The sequence below is a fragment of the Pogona vitticeps genome, chromosome 6 (genome assembly GCF_051106095.1).
Source record: "Pogona vitticeps strain Pit_001003342236 chromosome 6, PviZW2.1, whole genome shotgun sequence".
Classification (NCBI taxonomy): Eukaryota; Metazoa; Chordata; class Lepidosauria; order Squamata; family Agamidae; genus Pogona; species Pogona vitticeps.
This window is the reverse complement of record NC_135788.1, coordinates 90482303-90504331: the sequence shown is the minus strand read 5'-3', so window position 1 is coordinate 90504331 and position 22029 is coordinate 90482303. Positions and strand designations below refer to the sequence as shown.

General features: G+C 41.2%; 1 protein-coding gene across 3 annotated transcripts in view; it reads right to left on the bottom strand.

Annotated features, from left to right (window-relative positions):
* Positions 1-22029, bottom strand: part of CDK12 (cyclin dependent kinase 12) — a 93191-nt gene that overhangs the window by 4973 nt on the left and 66189 nt on the right. For 2 of the 3 annotated variants that reach the window (XR_013537543.1, XR_013537542.1), the window contains one exon: positions 17743-17894. The exons of the other annotated variant lie outside the window; for it this stretch is intronic. The gene's annotated coding sequence lies outside the window, so the exon portion shown is untranslated. The remainder of the gene's footprint in view (positions 1-17742; positions 17895-22029) is intronic. 3 annotated transcript variants of the gene reach the window in all.

Genomic DNA, 22029 nt, shown 5'->3' with positions numbered 1-22029 from the left:
GGAAGGGACCCTATGGATCATTGAGTCCAGCCCCTCTCAAAGAGACACAGTAGGGAATCAAACTCCCAACCTCCAGCTCCACAGCCAGATGCCTAAGCCACTGAGCTATCCAGTATTCTCTGGATTGAGAAGGCATCATGGCTACCTATGGTTTGATCATGTTCTTTGGTAATCTTATGGTAATTAGGAGAATTTTTTCTGTCACCTGCTTTGGGGGCAGCCTATCTAGTGACTGATTTAATGGCAGCAGGGCTGGGTTGAGGTTTCAAAGCCACTTGTGATGATCAATGTCACTGGTTTCCAAACTCAGGTCCTCAGATGATCTTGGACCACAGCTCCCAGAAATCCTGGCCAAGCACAGCTAGTAGTGAAGGCTTCTGGGAGTTTTAGTCTAAGAATATCTGGGCACCCAAGGCTGCGAACCATTTATCTATGCATTGTATGTGGCCCATTCCTGGTTTAAAGTGTTCATAGGCCCTCCCAAAGCAGCTTCTATCAAAGAGTTAAAATACAATCATACAATCAAACATCATAATAAAATCATAATCAATGTAATTGATGGGTAATGTATGACCCTTCTCATCACAGAAGACACTTCTGACAAGACCAGTGATCAATTTCTAATCAAAGAAGCATGAGGCCTGAATGCTGTCCCATAGTCTTACTCCCTAAGTCTAGTCCCAGAAGGGCAGAGAGCACCTCACCTCAAAGTGGTAAGAGAGACTTCTCACCATCATATGGCACCCATAAATCTAAACATGTTTAGTAGCACCCTGTTCCCAAAATAGCCCCTGAGATCACTAGCTATTCACACCCACCCTCACATTTCCTCACCATGTCTGTGAATCTCATAGAGAGATAAAGACCTGTATCTCCATGTACCTCAAATGCCCCATTTCTATACTCCTCCCCCATTTTTTTTCTCTCTAAAGTACCTCACAGGGTGCAAGGCAAGGCAGATTTCACAGCATCCTGGAAAGCCATGTGCGAGCATCAGGCTCCAACAAAATGAGCTGTGGCGTTGATTCCTCAGGTGCCAGATGAGACACCACCCCCCAGGGTTCCCTACTTCATGTGAAGTGGCTGTTGTTCTTTTACAGAGATGACCAGAAGGCCTCAGGAGCAGCAGGTCATGTTAGCTTTCAGCTTGGGGTAAAAGCTAAGAGGAAGACCAGTGGCGCCTGTAAGGCTCCTTTGGAAGCTACGACAATCCTAAGCTTATTCAGTTAATGAGTTACATTTCCTTATACTTCAAAGTTGCTCTGTGTTCCAATGCACTTTAACAAAGGATAGTTAGTGGAGGCATCTATGGGCAGTGCTGTTTCCTACATACGAGTGGGAAGACGTAAAGGGGAAGACCTTTGGTTTGAAGCCTAGTAGTCCCTACAAGGCCATGCTGTTTGATACCCTGCAGTGCCTAAAGTCACAGAAGCTCTAAAGCAACCATTCTCAACAGGGGCCATATGGCCACATTTGAAGGGGGCCATAAACTAGAAACAATTCTTTACACACCATCTTATAAGGTTTGTTATGCATTTTATACAATCCCAATTCAGCCTACATGACTTTCATATTGTGTTTATTGCCATGGCAAAAATAAAAAAAATAAAAAACCACCAGGTTGAGCATGACTGCTCTAAAGGATTTGAGTTCTTGGAGAAAGTCACTGTGTTCAGACACTGGAGCTAGACTAAGAGTCTGGGCTCATGGGTTTCCGAGTCTGTGGTCTGCAGTCTTGGTGGTCTTTGATCCTCTAGCAAGCATGAGGTCTGAGTATCTTTAAATGATATCACTGGATTGTTCTTCAATCCCAAGAGCCTTTCACTTAGAGTCTTAAGTGTTTAAACTATTTAAGGCCATGGTTCCCAACCTTGGATCACCAAATGTTTTCCAACTAAAACTCCCAGAAACCTTAATCACTAGCTGCGCTGGCTAGGAACTGCAGTCCAAGAACATTTGAGGGCCAAAGGCTGGGAACCACTGATTCAAGATCTAGGCTCATGAACATACAAATACACAGTTTCCTTATCACCTCTCTCCTTCCTTCTTTCTCAGATTCACTGTTTCTCTCTCACACATACCGTCATCTTTAACTCACAGCTCTGTAAACAGTATTCTGTGAAGCTGTAGACCAAATATCTAAATGCAGCCAGTGAGTTGTATTAAATTCTGCAGATTTAATTCTTATGCCCACCTTTTTCCTAAACTGAAGAAAGCTTAGTTTTTCAAGCTTAGAATTATTCCATCTCGGTTTTTTCTAAAACCCCTAAATCAAGCTGTTTCTTAGATAATGTCAGTGGAGTTGAGGTGCTTTCAATTTAAAATATATACTTTGAATTTTGTGGGGGAAAGCTAAGCTAAAAGATTTTGCATGAGAATTCCATATTCTTCCACATAATACATTTCTAATTACTTTCTCTTTTTAAAATACTGTGTCTAATTTTGGGAGTTAAGCTGTGCAACATTCAGAAAGTAACAACTTACTGTACATTTGTTTGTTCATGAAGTTTACATGCTGCTCTACAACAAAAAGTTCTCAGGGTGACTCACACATAGTCTTTGCCACTCAATAAGCAGTTGGTTGAGCAAATGGTAGGCTTTGATTCATTTAGCATTTATTTGCAAATGTTTGTTTGTAATTGTGCTAAGCCTCTTGGTTATTTATATATTTAAAAGCACTGGTAGGTTTCTCACCTTTATAATTCAGCTGAACCACCTAATCCAATTAGAATGGAATGAGAAATTAAAAACAACAGTCACCACAATTATTTAACTGCATGGCTGATAAAAATACAACATAAAAAAATTGATCAAAAAGGAAATCAGACAAATAAAATTAACAATGGTATATTGAGTCTTTTCCCTGTATTATTGCCCACCATCCTATTATCTACATACACTGGGGTAAATCATAGGGTTACAGAATTATACAGCTGTAAGGGGTCCCTTGGATCATGGAGTCCAAACCCTATTGAAGCAGGAAATCTGCAGTTACAGTATCTCTGACAGGTCATCATCTAACCTGTGTATAAAAACCTCCACTGAAGGAGTCCATCATCATCTGAGACATTCCATTCCATTGTGAACTGTAAATAAGTTCTTCCTAATATTCAAGTGAAACCTCTCTTCATGTAATCGGAATCCACTATTCTAGAGTCTATCCACTGGTGCTATAGCAGTAGTTCTCAACCTTGGATTCCCAGGTATCCTTGAAATAAAACTCCCAGAAGCCTTCACCATTAGCTGTGCTGGCCAGGATTTCTGGGAATTGCAGTCCAAGGCCATCGGGGGAACCAAGGTTGGGAACCACTGTGCCATAGCAAATAAGCTTTTTCCATTTTCCACATGACAGCCCTTCAAATATTTGAAGAAGGCTATCATACTGTATTGTCCCTCAGTGTTCTTTTTTAACTCTTTGTCCAGCCTAAACATACCCATTACCCTTAATCATTTCTCACTGGCTTGGTTTCCAAGCCTTTTATAATCTTGGTGCTCTTCTCTGGATGTGTTCCAGCTTGTTGATATCCTTCTTACACAGTAGCTCCCAGAACTTGACACAGTATTCCAGATAAGGTCTGATCAAATCAGAATAAAGTGGTATTACTTTTATCACTTGGTATGGACACTGTACATCTATTGATATTATCTAGTATTAGACTTATGTGTATGTTTATGTTTGTTTTCTTGCTTGTCTTACTGCTGCATCAAACTATTGACTGCCATTTAACCTAAGGTCTACTAAGACTCCTAGATCCTTTTTCTGTATATTATTGCCAAACCAACCGTCATTGGAGCATCTGGGTTTTCTGACCTGAATGTTGAACTTTTATATTTTTCCTTGTTGATACTCATTTCAATCACAGCAGAGAATTGCTGCTAGTTAAGAAGTTGAAGCTTGTATTCCCCGTCGCATACCAGGTCATGAATGGAAGGATACAAGCATTGCATTCTTAAATAGCAGCAATTCATCTCTGCAGTTTGTGTAGTTTGGCTTATGCCAATCTATATATGCAATAGGATTTTGGGTATGGCATCAAATTCTGGGATATAACCATGAAAACGAGCCGACACAAGACACAACTCAGTGTTTTAAAGATTTAACCATGACTTTGCCCATATCCAAATTGCAAGACAGAAGGAATAAGTTAGTACCAACCTTCAAGACAGAGGTCAAACGCAAGTTGGCCAACCCAATGGAAAAGCATTGTGCGTACAGTCAGGCATCCATGAGCAACAGGTGCAGCTGGCAACTCCTTCACTTCCAGAAGTACAGCACTGAAACAGCACCAAACCCACCCACTTCATGGACACTGACATCCTGACCGATGGCTGAAGTCATGGAAAAATTTCTGCATGCATCTCAAGCTCTAGCCACTTCTGGTCAAAAATAATCTGATTGTCTTGACATTTTAATTGTTTTTTTTTAAATTTAGCCTACATTTCAGGTGTGTCCATGATTTTGAATTGGACAACACTTTGATATCAATAAGCAAAGGAAGAAAAGACTGCTAATAAAAATAATTGTATGCCATCAAGTTGATTCCAACTTACAGCAACTCCTTCCAGGATTTTCTACGTATACTGAGAAGTTATTTGCCATTCCCTTCTTCTGGGAGAGCTCAGGGACTGAGCGGCTTTCCCAAGGCCACACAGGCTGTTTTTTATTCCTCAGATGCACGGGGAGAATCAGACTCTACAGCCAGATACCTAACTCACTAAGCTATTCAGCCATGGTGCTATATTTAAGTAATTTTAAAACTCTTGACATAGTGATCTTATGGAACTATTTCTTTAAATGGCAATGCATGTTACTTCAGTGTGGTTCAAAATGAGGAAAGCTAATTCTCCTGCATTTAGCCTCTTCCCCACTCATTCTTCTATCAACCCCTGAATTTCTGCTCCCTAATCCTGTCCCAATGGCCCAGTTCAGAGCACCATTACTGTGGGAAAGGAGGAGAAAGACATGCAAATACATGGCAATATGCTATATGAAGTGAGGCAATGGGAACATTGTGCCTTCTTAGATGGGACAAATGAAAGATTTACGGTAGTCCAGAACAAGGAATGTAGATTCTAATACTTGTAATGAGCAACTAAGAACAAAGCGAAGGAGAGAAGATTTTTCTACTATATCAATACCACAAATGCACTGGCCTCATTCAGATAACTACTTATCAGAGCTTTGAAATATGGATATGGACTGTAATTTCCAGCCACCATGGCCACTGGATTTGGAGAGTTTTCTCAAAGCAATTTCTCCATGCCTTGGTGCCTTGTGGTGCATTGTTTAAACTGCAGTATTGCAGTAAAGCCTCTGCTCATGACCCGAGTTGAACCCTGACAGATTCAGGTAGCTGGCTCAAGGTTGACTCAGCCTTCCACCCTTTTGAGATGGGTAAAATGGCTACCCAGCTGACTGGAGAGCGAAGTGGGTTTTTTTGCAGAATAATGTTGTTAACTGCCCAGAAAGTACTTTAGCACCATGGAGTGGTATATAATTCAAAACAACAACAACAACCTATCCACTGTCAGTCTGCCCAGCTATGGAGCCCCCTCAGCTACTGAAGAGGTTATTTACCCCAAACACAGTATCCTCCCTGATCTGAAACATGGTTTATAGTGGTGAATAGCAATCAAATGTGTAAAATCTTAGGCTTCTGTGCAAGAGTAGGAAAACGAAAGTGGCTGTTTTCCCTTTAGAACTAATCACAATTCCACATTATTAATGTGAGGAACTTTTCATATGGATTCAGAGCACGAAACAAAGTTAGTGGTGCATTTTTTTTAAGGCTCAACTCTTGTTTCTCCATCCATGATTGTTAACTCATGTTGGTGGAATCCAGTGGGTTAACTGGTCCTTGTTTTGGCAAGTCACCACCAGCAGTAAAAAGACAATTTAGGGAATCCTAGATCCTTACCAAGGCTTCTACTGCTGCTACGATATTCCATCACATTCTAGTCAGTGTATTACAAAAGGCCAAATTTGGAAAATAAATTAAAGATAAAAATTGAAATGAGCAGTTTTGCCCTAATGCATTATCTCTTACATCTGGGATGGGCAAATTGTAGCCTAAGGTTTGCTTGAACCTGATCTTCTGCAGCCCTTGGCTTAATTTCAAAACACCTCTGTGAATTATTTGTTCAAGTCCTAGAGTCTTAGGATAAAGAGGAGTAGAAAGAGAAAAAAGGGAGTGGTAGAGAGAGGGGCAGGAGGCGGAGGAAAAGGAAGCAGAGAGCGTGCTTATTTTTGCTCTGGCCTATTTACTACTAGCTTCTGTTCTGAGGGATTACCCAAAAGATGACACTTGCATAAAACTGAAGGTGTTGATTTATAGGTACAGATGCAAAAGTGGAGTTTTTAAACAGAATTTAAACAAATTTGCAACATCTCTCACTCAAGTGGCAGTGATGGCCACCAGGTGAGCTATGTGCCTTCAGAGACTGCTGTCCAGATGCTCACTGTGGGTAGACGACTTCAACACCTCTGATCTCCTTCATTCTGGTTCTTTTTCTTGAAGTAACACTTGGAACGGACAGCCCTTCAAAAGGAGGACATGCCTCCCAGACGAGAGGACATGTGGCCACCCAAATAACTTCCAAGGGAATGTGGGCCCAACAGCAAGAAGGATGTCTATTCTGTTTTATGCAGACATTCAATTCGATGTTCTCAGTCAATTTAGCTGCACAGCAAGTACCCACAACAGCATCCTTGCTGGCACACAATCTGGCAGATCCCCTAAGGAAGTGGATTCTAGGCCATCATCTTCCTCTCCCCCTCCCACTGCCCCCCACGAGCAAGGTTTTTTTTTAAAAAAAAAATAAAGTAATGCAGCAATTTACAATAACACCCATGAATCACATGACCGGTTACTCCCACAGAGCTGGTGAAAAGGTTATCTAGTCTAGTCTGTGGGCTGACTCAGCCTAGGCTAGTCTGCATCAACAGATTGCATTTTTCTCCCCTTCCCCCCTTTCTGATTTTATTTTATTTTAATTTTTTGCAAACCACATGGTGTTCCCTTTAAAAAAAAGGCACCCAAATGAAATTCTCCTCCCACCCCTCCTTGCAGTCTTGGCCATCACAGTGCCAGCAGTTTATTAAGGACGAATGTACCAATTGTTGCTAAGCAACAGGTCTTGGCACAGGACAATCAGCGTGCTGGCAAACTGATGGGAGATGTGTTTGGAAAAGTTGCCCAGAATTGAGTTTCAGCCTGAAAACTGGGCACGAAGGTCTTATAGGACCTTTACACATAATTATGTTAGGTGTACCCCAAATCTTTTTTCTCTCTTCCTTCAGACTTCCACTGACATTAGACAGATTTCAAAGATGCAAGCACAACACCACAGAGGCAGGAAATAGATTTAGGAGGAAACAACCCTTGTTGCTTGATTTTATGATAGGCATATATTGGCCACATGGCAGTTTGCCTGCCTTCTGTGTAGGCTGTGGACCTTTATGAACTAGTCCTTGATACTACTACAGAAGGACATGTAGGATGCCTGAGAATCAGTGACAGAAGGAAAGGTAGCCAAGAGGTCCTATAAACCTCATTTAGATTTTTCCATTCCTGCATGAGTGGAAGACCAGCCCATTTTATATCATTGACAAACACGTTTCTTGCACAATACCTTGCATTTTTCTCAGAGGTTAATTCCCATGTCACAGCTACTGTGCCGTTACATTTGTAATTATGTTATTCATTTATTAGCCTTTTATGTTTCTGTTATACTAAAAACAGTAGCAAAAGAGTGGCTAACAAGCACCACTAAAACAAATTGCTGTAAATAATTAAACAATACAAAACCATGACAGTGATCAATAAGAATCAAAACTGTTTGAGAGGACAGATTGAAAGGATGGGTCTTCATAACCTTCCTAAAAGTAGTTAGAGAGGGAAGTGCTTGCAACAGCAAAGGTAGTATATTTCACAATCGGGGAGCAACACAGGGGGAAGCCCTCTTCCCACATGCCTCTCAAGTGCGCGCCTCCACAGGTGACAGTATTATCAAGAGGGCTGAGAGTTTTTTATTTTTTATTTTTTAAAAATTACATGAAATGCAAATATTTGTACTTCATATTGTTGAGCAAGGTTCCCTCTAATTTTCCCTTTGGCCCTCACATACGCAACTCCACACACCCACGTGGGGTTCTGTGCAACTGAAGCTAAAGGGGCTGAAAAAGATTGCAGCGGATGTGTGGAGAGGGCAGAGTCGCATGCACACACACACACACACACATCTTGGAAGGAATCTTGCTGTGGGCTGTCTGTGACTCTGATGGGCATATTTTACTGGAATGAGGTAGGTCTCTGTAAAGGCATTGCTTTTGAACATGCAAACTATGTCAATTCTTAATAACCTTCATCAGTTCCTTTACTTGAATCACAACCACAACACACTGTTTTAAACTGTAAGACTTGGGAAGGAAGGGATATTTTTTAAAAATAATTTTTTTCTCCCTCAGAACTTTAATACAGAAGATGGCAGATCTCTCATGGACATGAAATTCTGTAATCTACTTTTTGTGTGTTATTTAGCAAAGCAAGTCCCCTTTAAGCACAATCTCACTTCTCGAGCCTCCCTTATTTCTCTTCCTGAAACTCTGCTGAAGGCCTGTTCAAGAGCTCTGCCAAGAAGCTGTGTCATCGTTTCCTCTCATAACAAACTCAGCTGGTTCTGGGCCAACAGCATTTTAGCCAAAATGGAGCCACTGAGAGCTTTGATACATACAAAATTCCATTGAGATGAAAGAGGGCAATGCGGACTGAGGCTGCTCTGTGATCTTCAGGAATCATATAATGTTTAATATCAGTTAGAAAAGAAAAACAGAAACCAGTGGTAGGGTGTATGTCAATTGGCATCTTAAGAGCATCTAAAGAGCAGGAATGGGGAGACATCAGTCTCCAGAAGTTGTTCAATTGCAATTCCCACTGGCTGTGCTGGTAAGAGCTGAAAGACGTTTGACAAAATTTGGAGGACTACGCTTTCCCTGCCTTTGCTTCTGAGTCAAGCCAGATATTAAGGGAATTAATGCAATTAACATTTTCTCCTCTAGCAAAAGAATTTCCTCAAAAATATATGCCTAGCACTTAGACATGCAAAGTAGGCTTATGTTTATCTTCCAATGACCAATCACAAAACAAAGCATGTAAAATGCAAAATATTGCAGTGAAGAAAAACATGTGGTACAACAAATGATGACTTTCACCACTTGAGGGAGCATTTCTTCTAAACACACACAAGTGCATTAGTTTCTCCCCTAGCACTCACAATATTCTGGTGGAAGGTATGGCTGGCTACATGAACAAGAACATACCTGTTAGGCAGTGAAGGTACATTTTGTTGACAATGTCACCAACAGAATCCTGTTAATAAATTTATTATATTACTGTCACCTTTATAGAGCCTGAGCTAGGCTCAACAGGTGGTAAGCTTACAACTTCTGGGGGAAAATGTCCTGTGAAATTTACTTGCAGCCCCTCTGCCTCATGGATGTTATTGTCAAGAGTTCATATGATATAATATGATAATGAATGGAATCTATGTGAATCACTTACCATTTAGTTATGTACAGAGATGGAACAGAGCTTTGAAGGTTACTCAGAAAAAGTAACTGGTTCCAAGTAACTAAAAAGTAACTATTCCAAGGCCTGATTTTTTTAGTCCACTGACACTTTAGTTACAATTTTTTAGAAGTAACTATTCACTTTCCAATATCTCTAAAATTTCAGATTACTGGCTTGTAATATAAAAAACCCCTCTCCTCCTATCCATCTGATTGTTGCTCCAACACCTACAAGAAAGCATGACCAAGCACCTGAATGATGGGTTTTCCTCCACTTCACAGTTAAATCTCATCTTCGTAACTACAAAAATGTCAAAACTTATGGCTGCACCATAAGTTATTCATTGCTAATTTATAAGGTATAACATACTAATACCTTTGTCACTGGGTGGTGGTGGAATTTATTATATACAGTATAACTAAACGCTTCCAGGTTACGACCATTAGTGTAGTTAGCATGCAAGTTGGAGTATTGTGGATACAACCTCAAATATGGTGCTCATGGATATTTCTCACAAACAGATATACTGGTCAAAACAGTAAAACACCAGCCCCAGAACTTTTCCTAATAATACAGCCCAAAATCTCCTGTTGTTCTCCAGCTCCACCACCGTCCACAATCACAAAGCTGCCTGCTCTATTTGATGGCCCTTTTTCATTCTCTCTTGCTGACCCTTATGCTTGGAACTGCCTTCTGCAACACTTCTGTCATGCCATGTCTCTTACATTTTCAAAGCCCTTCTCAAAAGCCACTTTTTCTACCATGTTCGACAGCACAGTTCTTCAGTTCTGATGCCCTCCTGTAATGGGGGGGGGGGGGCTAAACTAGACACTATAGAGCAGTGGTCCCCAACCCTGGGCCTCCAGATGTTCTTGGACTTCAACTCCCAGAAATCCTGGCCAGCCAAGGTGGTGGTGAAGGCTTTTGAGAGTTGCAGTCCAAGAACATCTGTAGGCCTAAGGTTGGGGACCACTGCTATAGAGAGCTTGCTGTTAGAATAAAAGTTCTTTCCGTGTTTAAAGATCATAGCTCCACGAACTCTTCTGATCTCTTCTTCCTTGCTGATTAGCTAGCTTTCTTTTGTGATTGATTTAGCTTCTCTTCGTGAATGTAGACGCCAGCTTAGCTTTGTGTTCTAGTTGTTCAGACCAACCGCGTTAGAAACTGTTATTATTATTATTCTTTAAATTTGAAAACATTTTATTAAATTTCATATAAGGCAGAAACACAAAAAAGAAAAAAGAGGGGAGAGAAAAAAAAGAATGAAAAAGGGGAAAGAGGGGGGGCTGCAGGGAGCTGCACTGGTTTTACAGTTTCTTCACTCTGTGACATTTTGTATCTTCTCATAATTTGTTAATCATCCTTATAATTACTTCTTCACTTGTTTCTAAGAATCATCCCAATAGTCATTGCGTTAATAACTGTCCATACCCAAAGTTTTAACTCTGTATACAGTATATCTTATATACAAACACACATATCTTATCTATATATCTTATCCAAGTCTCTAACATTCAAAACTGTATGTCATTAAATCATTTTTTCTCTGCCTAGCAAAAAGTCTAATAAAGGCTTCCGAGTTATTTTAAAGTTTGTCAATGCTTTGTCCTTTATAATATCTAACAGTTTTGACTGTTCTTCTTCTAATGATGTATGCTAACTGTAGACCCTGCTTTGACCCTAGCCTGTCACTCGGCCTAAGCACACTGACAAACAACTCTATAGACCTTTTTATCCTATTTTCCACTTGATTCCTCTTCCTCTGTTGTTTCTTCTTCATCAAAGTTTAGATACGGACCTGTTGTCTTGTTTCCTATAAATTGTCATGTACACTGATGGCTGCACATAACAATAAACAAATATATATGGATATGCTACCATCATATCTAAATCGGTCCAAAGAAGCACAAAGAAATGTAGACAAGCAATAACCTTGCTAAGTGTTTTTGTTATATGCAATTTAAAATAAAGCCTAGGCAGAACAGAAGCCGAACATGGCGTACAATTTCTCCAGTTGCAGGTGTATGTACTTGCACACATTCATGTTTTTCTCTTCCCTCCTTTCCAACTACAAAATGAGAAATGTAGCGGGGTGGAGGGCAAAATGGCAGCAGTGGGGGGAGGCAGGGCGGTGGTGGTTTTCTGAGAAAGTGTGCACTGAAGGGGAAGCGGGAGTTGCTGTAAAGGAGGTGGAGGGAACATCTGGTTCAATTTGGAGTGACTCTTGGTTCAGAGCCAAAAGAGGAACCATCGTCAGATGCTTTAGGAAGCGAGGGGGAGAGGAAAGATGAAGGAACGCCCCAGGGGATGGATAAAGCAGGCGGGAAGAGACTGCAGTAGGGGAACCTGGAGGGTGGAAGATCAAGGCTGAGGTGAACGGTTTAGAACTGGCTTGTCAGTGGAGATGCCAAAGGAGAAAGAGCTGGCAAGAGAAAGGAAGCTTTCCTTTCCTGCTCAACAGCTTTGTTTCAGCTCACTTGCAACCTATGATTATAAAGTGTGTGTGTGTGTGTGTGTGTGTGTGTGTGTGTGTGTGTGTGTGTGTGTGTGTGTGTGTGTGTGCGCGCGCGCGCGCTTTTTTAAAAAATAAAGAGCAGGAAGCAGAGGGAGAAGCTTGTTACCCCAAGACAACACATGGCATAAAGAGGGCATTTAATCTTTAATCAAGTATGGGTATGCCCTCTGTAGGGTTGCCAGCCAGCCTGAATGCTACTGTTCTTGGTCATCCCCAGAACGGACTGGGCCAAGTGCCAAAACTGGAGGATTTAAACCTGGGGGTGGGGCAGTCATTGTGTTTGGACGGCTTGTTGTTATTTCTTGTAGTACTTTGTATAAGATGTATTCACTAAAAACAATTTTGCTTTTCAGAGGCAGGGAGGGCATCTGCACAGGGTGGAACTCTCTGTTCTTATATTAATATCTTTTTTAAAAAAATCAGCTTCCCATCAGAAAAAAAGCTGTTCAACAAATGCACAAAGACCCTTGGCATTTTGTAGAGAGAGGTGAGTGAGGACTTGACTTTGAAACAGGTGTTGTAAGCGAGTAGCATTCTGCAAGTGCTCAGAGGCACTCAGCTCGTGGTGCAGAATTTTTGAATGCACACCTTGGTAACCTTAGTGCTTTGTGGTGCATTTTCTCTGCTTGTCCCAGCACAGCGTTCACTCAAACGCTCCCAGCTCTGCCACTTTTCAGTTTTTGCCTAGAGGTGGCTTCACTAACTCAGCTTTTGGCTAGGATCCACCTTGAGCTAAGTAGTTATTTATTCATTGTATCTTTAGCCGTAGATATTCCACTTTTCTTTCACAATGACATACATGGTGGGATATGCAGAATTTCTGGATGATCTCCCATCCAGGCAGTGAGCCAACCAAGACCTGCTTGGCTTTTAAGAGAGAGGCTGCATCATGTCCCTTTGGACAATACCTGGGACCATAAATTGAGAAGGGAATTCATTGGGTAGCTAAGCTTATATTCTTAGGGGTGCATAACCAAAATCCGGGGTTGCAGACGTTGAGTGGTATTGTACTACATTAAGTATCGGCGTCTCTTTCCATTGAGGCTAGAGGTGGGTGTGGGAAGCCCATAAGCCATGTGTGAAAGCAATAGCCTTGTTCTGCCAAGACTCCACCCAAATCCAGTGCACAACTTCTGAACTAGAGCTTTAAAAGGTTGCTTTTTCAATTACAACTCACACTAGGCAAACTGGTTCCAGGATTCTGGGAGTTGTAGTACAAAAAGGTATCTCTTCCAAGAACTCCTGTAAACAAGGAGGCTCCATTCCGCTGACAAGAACCGACAGACCAAACCACCCTATGTGGCCAGCCCCTCTTTAAAAAGAAAAAAACACACTATATGAGCCTTGGAGCCACTGCAACTTCTTGTGGAAATGAGTTCCATAAGTTCACTCTTATCTCGTGAGAGATACAACTCGTTGCCTTTGTTCTAAACCTAACACTGATCAATTTAATTGGATGACCTGGACTTCTGGTATTCTGACAAGAGGAGGGGAATAAAAAAACATCTCTATTCTGTTTTGCTTTCCTGGCCTACTAAACACACCCTGTGGAAAGCCAGCTCCAAAGTCCACTGGTCGGACTAAAGGCAGGCAGAATTAAGATATAGAATGTTAACGTATGTCAGGAATAAATGAGTGTCACAAAGGAGTATAATCTGTTTTTCTAATATGACCACAAGCAGAGTGTTAGTGGAATTAGGCCGACAGCTGCTACGTTATTTTTTCCCTCCTCTCTCTCTCTCTCTCTCTCTCTCAACCCCCATCCCCGCCACCCCTCCTCCCAAGCGCTCCACTCACTAGTAGGAAAGGAAAAAAAAATACAGCACCCACCACCATCCTATTTCTCTGCCTCCATTCTGCGGTTTTTCCGCAGGCACTGCTGCCGAGTTGGCAGTCCTTCGGCGTCACACCTTACTGCTTTTCAAGATTGCTCCGTAGAGAGCTGGAGAAAATGGCAATTTTGTGTTGACGCCGCTTGGCAGCAGGGGGAAGAGTGAAGAAAAAGTTGGAACCCGTGCCAAGGTTTCCCTGGGGAGAGATAGGAAAGATAGAGAGAGACAGGCATAGGGAAAGTTCACACACACACACACACACACACACACACATAAACACACACCTCACATACATGAGATACTGTTTGCTACTTTTTGTGTTCCAGCCTCATACATCAAGTTGGAATTGACCAACCCCATTCTAAACATGCAATGTATGTTGCCACTCGAAGATGGTGAGAGATGAAGGTGGTGAAAGCGTGTTCTTTTCTGTGTTTGTGTATGTTGCCTTTTTTTTTGGATAGCAGTAGAATGCAGTATGCAAATGAGATTGTTATTACCGCAATGTTCATCAAGCTGAGCTGAGAAGACATTAATAGCCTGATGAATATGCATGTGAATTTGTTAATTAAGTTAATTATTCTGCTGAAAATGCATTCGTCTTCCAAGGACATTCTCCCAATGATTTCTACATGCTCCAGTCATTAGTCATGCTATATTTTATCAGTGAAATGAGTTTGCTTAAGTTGTAAAAAAAAAAAAAGAAGAATTGAAAAAGGAAATACAAAATAAATGAAGGAATTAAAAATGGGGAGATAAAGGAGAAGGTATAAAAGCTAAATAGGAAACTAAACAATGTAAGGTGACAAGCATGAAGTCAAAGTTTGAAGGACTCTGTAGTTTGGAAACAACAATGAAATATTCTTCTTGGGTTTTTTTGTTGCTGTTGGGGGGCAGTGTGGGTGATGCAAGCTTACTCAATTTCCCTTTCCGTCTGTCCATCTCTCTTCTTTAACTTCTGTCTTTTGTTTGATGAAAAAAAACTTTTTTTATTCTGGTGCCAAATTTCCAACACATTAATTAATTGTTGTAGCCAATTAACTGTAGTTGTGCAAATGAGTTTAGCACTAATTACCATGCAGTGCTTGTAATCACATAAAAACTTGCTGAGAGAGAGAGAGAGAGAGAAGGGGAGAAGAAAAGAGGAAGAAGAAGAAAAAAGAGAAAAAGATAGGAGAAAAAGGAGGGAATAAATGATAGTATCACTACAATCATAACTTACAGCAATGGTGCATGTGCCTGTTTAGTTAACATTTAAGATACTGTACATTAGCCAGAATATCACCACCAATTGGCACAGGAGTTGTATTGGGAGTGACTCTAGTCTAACCCATTGTAAGGGGGTGGAGCCCAAGGGGTGGAGCCTGGGGAAAACTGGAGGTTTGACTTGAAAGGTCATAGGGTGGGGCAATTCCAGTCTTTTATGATGACAAGTAAATGTGAAAAGCCTTGCCAAAAATGATTATCTGAACATACATACTGCTTCACTTAAAAACAGCCAGATTTTCAAAGGCTGGTTCCTATGTATAAAACCACCTTTCCTGAGATAGAAAACTGATAGATTTTTAAAATGAGGAAACCTATAATATCATTGGAATGAACTCAGTTCAGTAGTTATACAGAACAACCGTCTCCAATTGCCATGTTGGTTGGGAAAAGGCAAATGGTATTTTAGGCTGCATTAACAGAAGTATGGTTTCCAAATCCCGCGAGGTGCTAGTCCCCCTCTATTCAGCACTGGTTAGGCCTCACCTTGAGTCTTGTGTCCAGTTTTGGACACCACGCTTCAAGAAGGATGCTAACAAATTGGAACAAGTTCAGAGGAGGGCAACAAGGATGGTTGGTCAGGGGGCTGGAAACTAAGCCCTATGAGGAAAAGACTGAAAGAACTGGGCATGTTTAGTCTTGAGAAAAGACGACACAAGGGTGATATGATAGCACTTTTCAAATACTTGAAAGGCTGTCATACAGAGCAGGGGCAGGATCAGCTCTTCATCATCCCAGAGTGCAGGACATGCAAGAATGGGCTCAAGTTACAGGAAGCTAGACTTCTATTGAATATCAGGAAAAACTTCCTAACTGTTAGAGCAGTAAGACAGTGGAACCAATTATCTTGAGAGGTGGCGAGTGCTCCACCACTGGAGGCATTCAAGAGAAATTTAGACATCCACCTGGCAGATTGTATTCCTACATCGAGTAGGGGGTTGGACTTGATGGCCTTATAGGCCTCTTCCAACTTCACGATACTATGATTCTATGAATGATGGGATTTATATTAAAGCATCTCTGGAGAAGATCAACAGGGTGGGCAAGGCTGGCATAGAACAAAGCTTTTACAGACACCAAAAAGGAAGATATATATGCATCTCCATTAAGCTCCAGAAGTCTTAGAGAGGGTCTGTGTAAGGAGGACATGGTAGGACCATCAACGTGACTTACAAGAGTTGAGCCCATCAAGAGTTTCTCAAATCACACTTCTGAAATCAAGACACTGAAAATTTCATCTATTTAAATATCCTGCTTTCAAAAGATGGGAGAAAAGAGAAATTCATGCTCCAATGCTCACACATCTCTATGAGTGTTGTGTAGAATGCTCTCCAGCTAATAGCTAAGCTGAGATTTTATTTTAGAGTCTGACCACCTAATAAAGAGCTCAGTCAGAGCACACAGAAAATAAACTTCCAGACTCTGAACCACTGTTTAGAGCAGTGTTTCCCAATTATGGGTCCTGAGATGTTTTTAGACTAAAGCCCACACTAGTTGTGCAGGGCCAGGAATATCTGGGGAGCCAAGGTCGGAAAACACTGATTTAGAGGAGAACAGGGTATAGAGTAACAGGGAAAATGGCCTTCCATTTCTTAGACACTTCTATATGTTAAATTAAAACCAACTATGTGCTGGGAGGAGTCCTAATTTTAAGAACTGATATGGATATCAGTATAATGGAGAAGAGCATCAGTGGATGGTGTATATTAGTTGACCATGAACAGAAAGGGCAACTTCCAGGGTGAGATGCATCTGCGTATGGCATAGCATATGGTTTGTATAAATCAGCCTTTCCTAGTCTTGCTCCCTCTAGATGACAATTCTTATCTCCTTCTTATGGGGTTTGTAGTGCAACACATCTAGCAGGAGCAAGGTTGAGAAATAACAAGTCACACAATCCACATGGTGAGCCATGAGCAGATAAGATGTCCTATTCCAGAAGCTTCTCATCTGGTTCAAGCCAAGTTGTAATTGTATCTGCATGTATGACATTGCGAATACATGGTGATGGATTGTGGGTGGTGGGTACACAAAGCATTTTTTTATTTCCCAAGCAAGCAATGCCAGTTTGTGCCTTTCAAAATCCAACTTCCTTTGAACATAACAAAATCTGGCACGAGTTTCAGGATTTTTACCAGAGAAGGGGCACCCATATGCTGACTTACTGTACATCCCATCATTCCATTAGAAATCACAAAGGCTTCTGTAGATAACTCTGTCTACATAGCTCACTGGCTCTTTCAAAAGCCACACAGGTCCAACCTTACATGCTGCTTCCAATGTACTGACCACCACCATCATACCACCAATCAAAAGTCCCAGATAATTCTTGGACAGTGTCTTGAATATCAAGTGTGAGCTGGGGAAGTGAATGTCGTATCCAGCTGTGTTTAGGACATGTTAAGGTTAATGGTCAAGGACAGATGCTGTATTTTGCAATCTAGGCCCCTTGAGGTTCATAGATGGGGCTACTGAATCACTATGATGATGCTAAGGCACTCCTTTTTCAGCTAAGCATCACTAGGACTCTGGGGCAGATGTTTTTATTGGTTCTACTCACCCAGCGATTTTCCACAGCCAAGCATGAATTCAAACCCAGGTCTTCCGAGTCCTAGTCCATCACTCTTTCCCACTACGCCACACTGGGTAACGACTTGTCAGAAGATGAAATTAAAATGGAGTTCTAGAAATAGGATGGTCACTTACACATCTCTAAAAAGGAAGAGGATGAGAGAGGATGTTGATTAGCATAAAATTGTTTGTATGAATGTACTTGGGCAGTTGCAAAATGAGAAATCCTTTTTATAGTTAACAGAACTACAGTGCATCTCATTTAAAGCAGGTGATATAATCTGTTCATTGCTTGGTCTGCTGTCCATGTGCTCACTGTGGATGAGTAACTTCAAGCTCCTTGATCTTCTTCCTTTTGGTTTTTATTGTTAATTCAGGTTTGGATTGGCCAGCTCCCCAGCTGAAGGACACTTGGAAAAAGAGGACTGTCCTCTGGCAGCCTTTCCAGCCCTTTATATGAGCTCCCTCTTCACAGAAGACCATTAACTCTACAGTATAAAATACTTCGGCTGCACTACACTCTGATTGTGGTTTTCTTCAAAGGTGGTTTAGGTATCTGGCTGTGGAGCCGAAGATTGGGAGTTTGATTCCCACTGTGCATCTCAGAAGAGCCAGCCTACGTGGCCTTGGGCAAGTGGCACAGTCCCAGGAGACCCCCCCAGAAGAAGGGAATGGCAAACCACTTCTGAGTATCCTGTACCTAGAAAACCCTGAAAAGAGTCGCCGTTAAGTCAGAATTGACTTGACTGCACATGATTATAATTATTCTTTCTGTACGCAAGTTCTATTTTAATAATCAGGACAGAGGCAGCTAGTGGTCAAGTCAAACCATTTCCCCCCCCCACATCCTCAAAGTATCAAAATGAATAACTGATTCGCATCTTTTAGGAATGTGGTGTAGACTGCTGTACCGCAGGGATGGGGACTGCCAATCCCACCACCTCAATTCTGGACTGCAACTCCCACCACCTCATCTTTGGTCAACCTGACTTGGCCAGATGGAAGTTGGAGCACAACAGAAACTGAAGGGTCACATCCTCTCCACCTGTAGGACAAGATATGGGACATTTGGGGAACAAACTTTCTGATCCAATTTTCTTTCTCTTCTCATAGCAGAATGTCTCTTCTTTGTGACATGGCTTGACTCTGCCTCACTACAGAAAACAGTGCTCAATTTCTAAGCACAAGGAAGCTTCTTCCTCTTGAAATTCAAGAACTACGAAAGCTAGTTACAGTATGGCTATACAGTGAAAAAGATGAGACTGCCTCATACTGATTCAGACAAGTCCAGACAGTCCAACATTGACCAATCTGCATGGCAACAGCACTTCAAGGCCTCAAGCAGAAATCTTTCTTTTTCTCACTGCTGTTCCTTTAGATCTGTTAAGCAGAGGCATCAGTGATGGAACTCAGACTTTTCTGCATGCAGAGCATGTGTTACATCCTATACTGTAGTTCCCCTACTCTCAATAATCTTCAGATAGCAAGTGGGAGGCCTATGACTGGAAAAGTGTGGACTGTCCAGAAATAAGGTAGGAATGCCAGACCTAGTTTGTGCCATTATAGTTCTTCAAGAAGGGAGGGAAAAGGCCCTTTTTGCATGCTCAGAAGCATCCAGGCCTCTATTAACACCTTGGAACCTTGGCAATAACGACAGGTTCTGAGCACCAGGGGCCCTGGCATAAATTATACCCTGGTTGGTTGTTTCTCTGCCATCTGAGAGGGAAGGAGTTAAACCACATGGTGTGGGCATACCATAAATTTCCTTTTGCAGAATGCAGAGGGAACTGAATTAGGGGAATGGTGGGGGAGCTGGGAAAACGCCAGTAGCCTGTCTCTAGGTAACAATAAAGACTACAACCAAGGAGCATCTGCTTCCCTTACTCCTGCTGCATCACAATGTTGGAATAACGCTAATAAATTGGCAAGCACCAACACACACACATACACGCATGCATGCGCACAGAATGGATTGTAGGGCCAGGCTGAACTGACCCCCCACATTTAGGCAGTCACTACCTTTGTGTCGGTGAAGAAGGTACAGCAAGAGACAGAGAGAGTTGATACACAGGAATTTGTTATCAGCGTTAGGCCCACACATCCCACCTAGCCACTGAAGCAAACCATTTTCATATAGGGTCAGTGTCCCCAAAGGCAAATTTTCCAAGCTGTACAGACAACCAGTAATATTTTTAGTGCCAGGGCCCACAGACAAAAGAAGGAAGCTTCCCCAAAGGACAGGAAATTGCCCAAGAGTCTCTCCAACATGGAGCCATGTCTATAAACATGGGATAAAAACACAGGAGCCACTGTGTGATCTATGGCAGAGTTCACTTGATTCACAGCTCATTCTCAGGAAAAGAATCAGAATAATAGACCTCTGGAGTAGGGCCCTTTCAGTGGTGACTCAAACCGTTTTCAGCCAGTTGCCTATGGAAAATCAGGCTGAGGCTGACAATGCACTTATTTAAGAAAACATTTTAGAGTAAGGTGCATGGAAGGGCTAAGAGTCCATAGGCAATAAATAATAGGCAATAAATAATGGCAGTATATGTGACTTCAGGATTCCTGTTTCTGCTTAGAGTGTATTGCTCTAAGTCTTGTACAGTAATTGATCTTAAACTGAGAGAGAGAGAGAGAGAGAGAGAGAGAGAGAGAGAGAGAGAGATTAGCTATGAGAGACAGAGGGCATACAGTTGCCACAGAAAATTTTAATTTGTGATATTTCGTATTGTCTGTTATAAGGCCCTCAGAAAAAGAGGGCTAAAATATTCTAAATAAAATGTAAAAGTGATATATTTAGGAAGAGTTTCAATTACCACCACCCCACACTGAAGGAATTTGACACTGCAGTCTTAAAACAATTTATTTAAAGAAAGATGCATTTGATTCAACAGACATGCTACAGGAAACCCTTGTCAGTTAGATGCTGAACTGTGTGAGCTATACTGTAGTCAGTTTAGAGACTATGGGGCGGGGGGGAGAGCAACCAAAATTATCAAGGGCTAAAGCAAATTCCCTAGGAAGATAAAAATGCATTTTTAAGGCTCTTCAGCTTAGCAGGGAAAAATAACAGAGGGAAATTGTGCATGGTGTGGAGAAATTAGATAAGATTGTATTTTGTAACAGAGCCTAAGATTACCCAGTAAAGGTGAATACTGGGAGAATCAGGCTATATGAATAGAAAGAAGTACATCTTCATAGGATGCATAGCTATACAGTGGCACTCACCACCATAAGATGCAATAATGGTAATAATGCCACCAAGATAGAGTGAAAAGGAAATTAGACAAATTCATGGAAAATAATGCAGTCTACAACTACTCATTGTGAAGGCTAGTTGGCTACACATTTTTTCTAGTGCCAGAGACAGGTAGTAGGCCTTTGAGTACAATCACACCCCTGACTATTGGTTGAGCAGGAAGGTGTTTGCACTCATGTCCTGTTTGAGGGCTTCACAGAAGCATCTGCGTGGCCACTGGAGAGGCAGGATGCTGCACTAGACAGGCCTTCGATATGAGATAGCATGACTCTTGTTACATTCTTCTTGTTCAGTGTTATTTGCAAATAAGTACGGTATAAACAATTGCTTCTGAAGAAAAAAAAGTATTATCTACTTTAAAAACACAGCCACCCTTTTAGAAGATGCATTTCCTCCTGGGTGAATCTTTGAAGACAACATACTCTGCTTTTTTCTTTCTTTTTTCTTTTTGGTATGTCTTTGTATTAAAAACAATTAACAGATCTTTAAAATCTGCCTGATGAATTTGGGGCACTTTTAAATAAATCAAAGTGCTTTAACTGGTTAATTTAAATGACTAGTCAGCTAAACCTGTGCGATTTCTTTTTCTTCCATTGTTTAAAATTAGGAATTTTTGTATATGTGTGCTTTAAAATATGTCATTGTATCAGTCTAGTCATTTATAAGAGAGCAGTTAATGATTCTGAAATATCATGGAATATATCCATCTACCTATCCATCTAACTATCTGTATGTAGCCTAATAAGGGCATGTACCGAGACAATAGTTTTAAAACATAGGGATAAACATCCTTTCATACTAATAGTGTTCCCTTGTTGAGATAGTTGCAACTATGGATGGAAGAGAATTTCACTGGGTTTCTGGAGAAAATATACATTTTGCAGTTCCTGAGATGACTTGTGAGAAAAATTATACACCTACTCCAAAATCTGCAACACAAACATGATTAAATGTGTATCTGAAAAATACATGGAAATATTCTTATATTAGCAGAAGAACTGTACATAAAAGAAA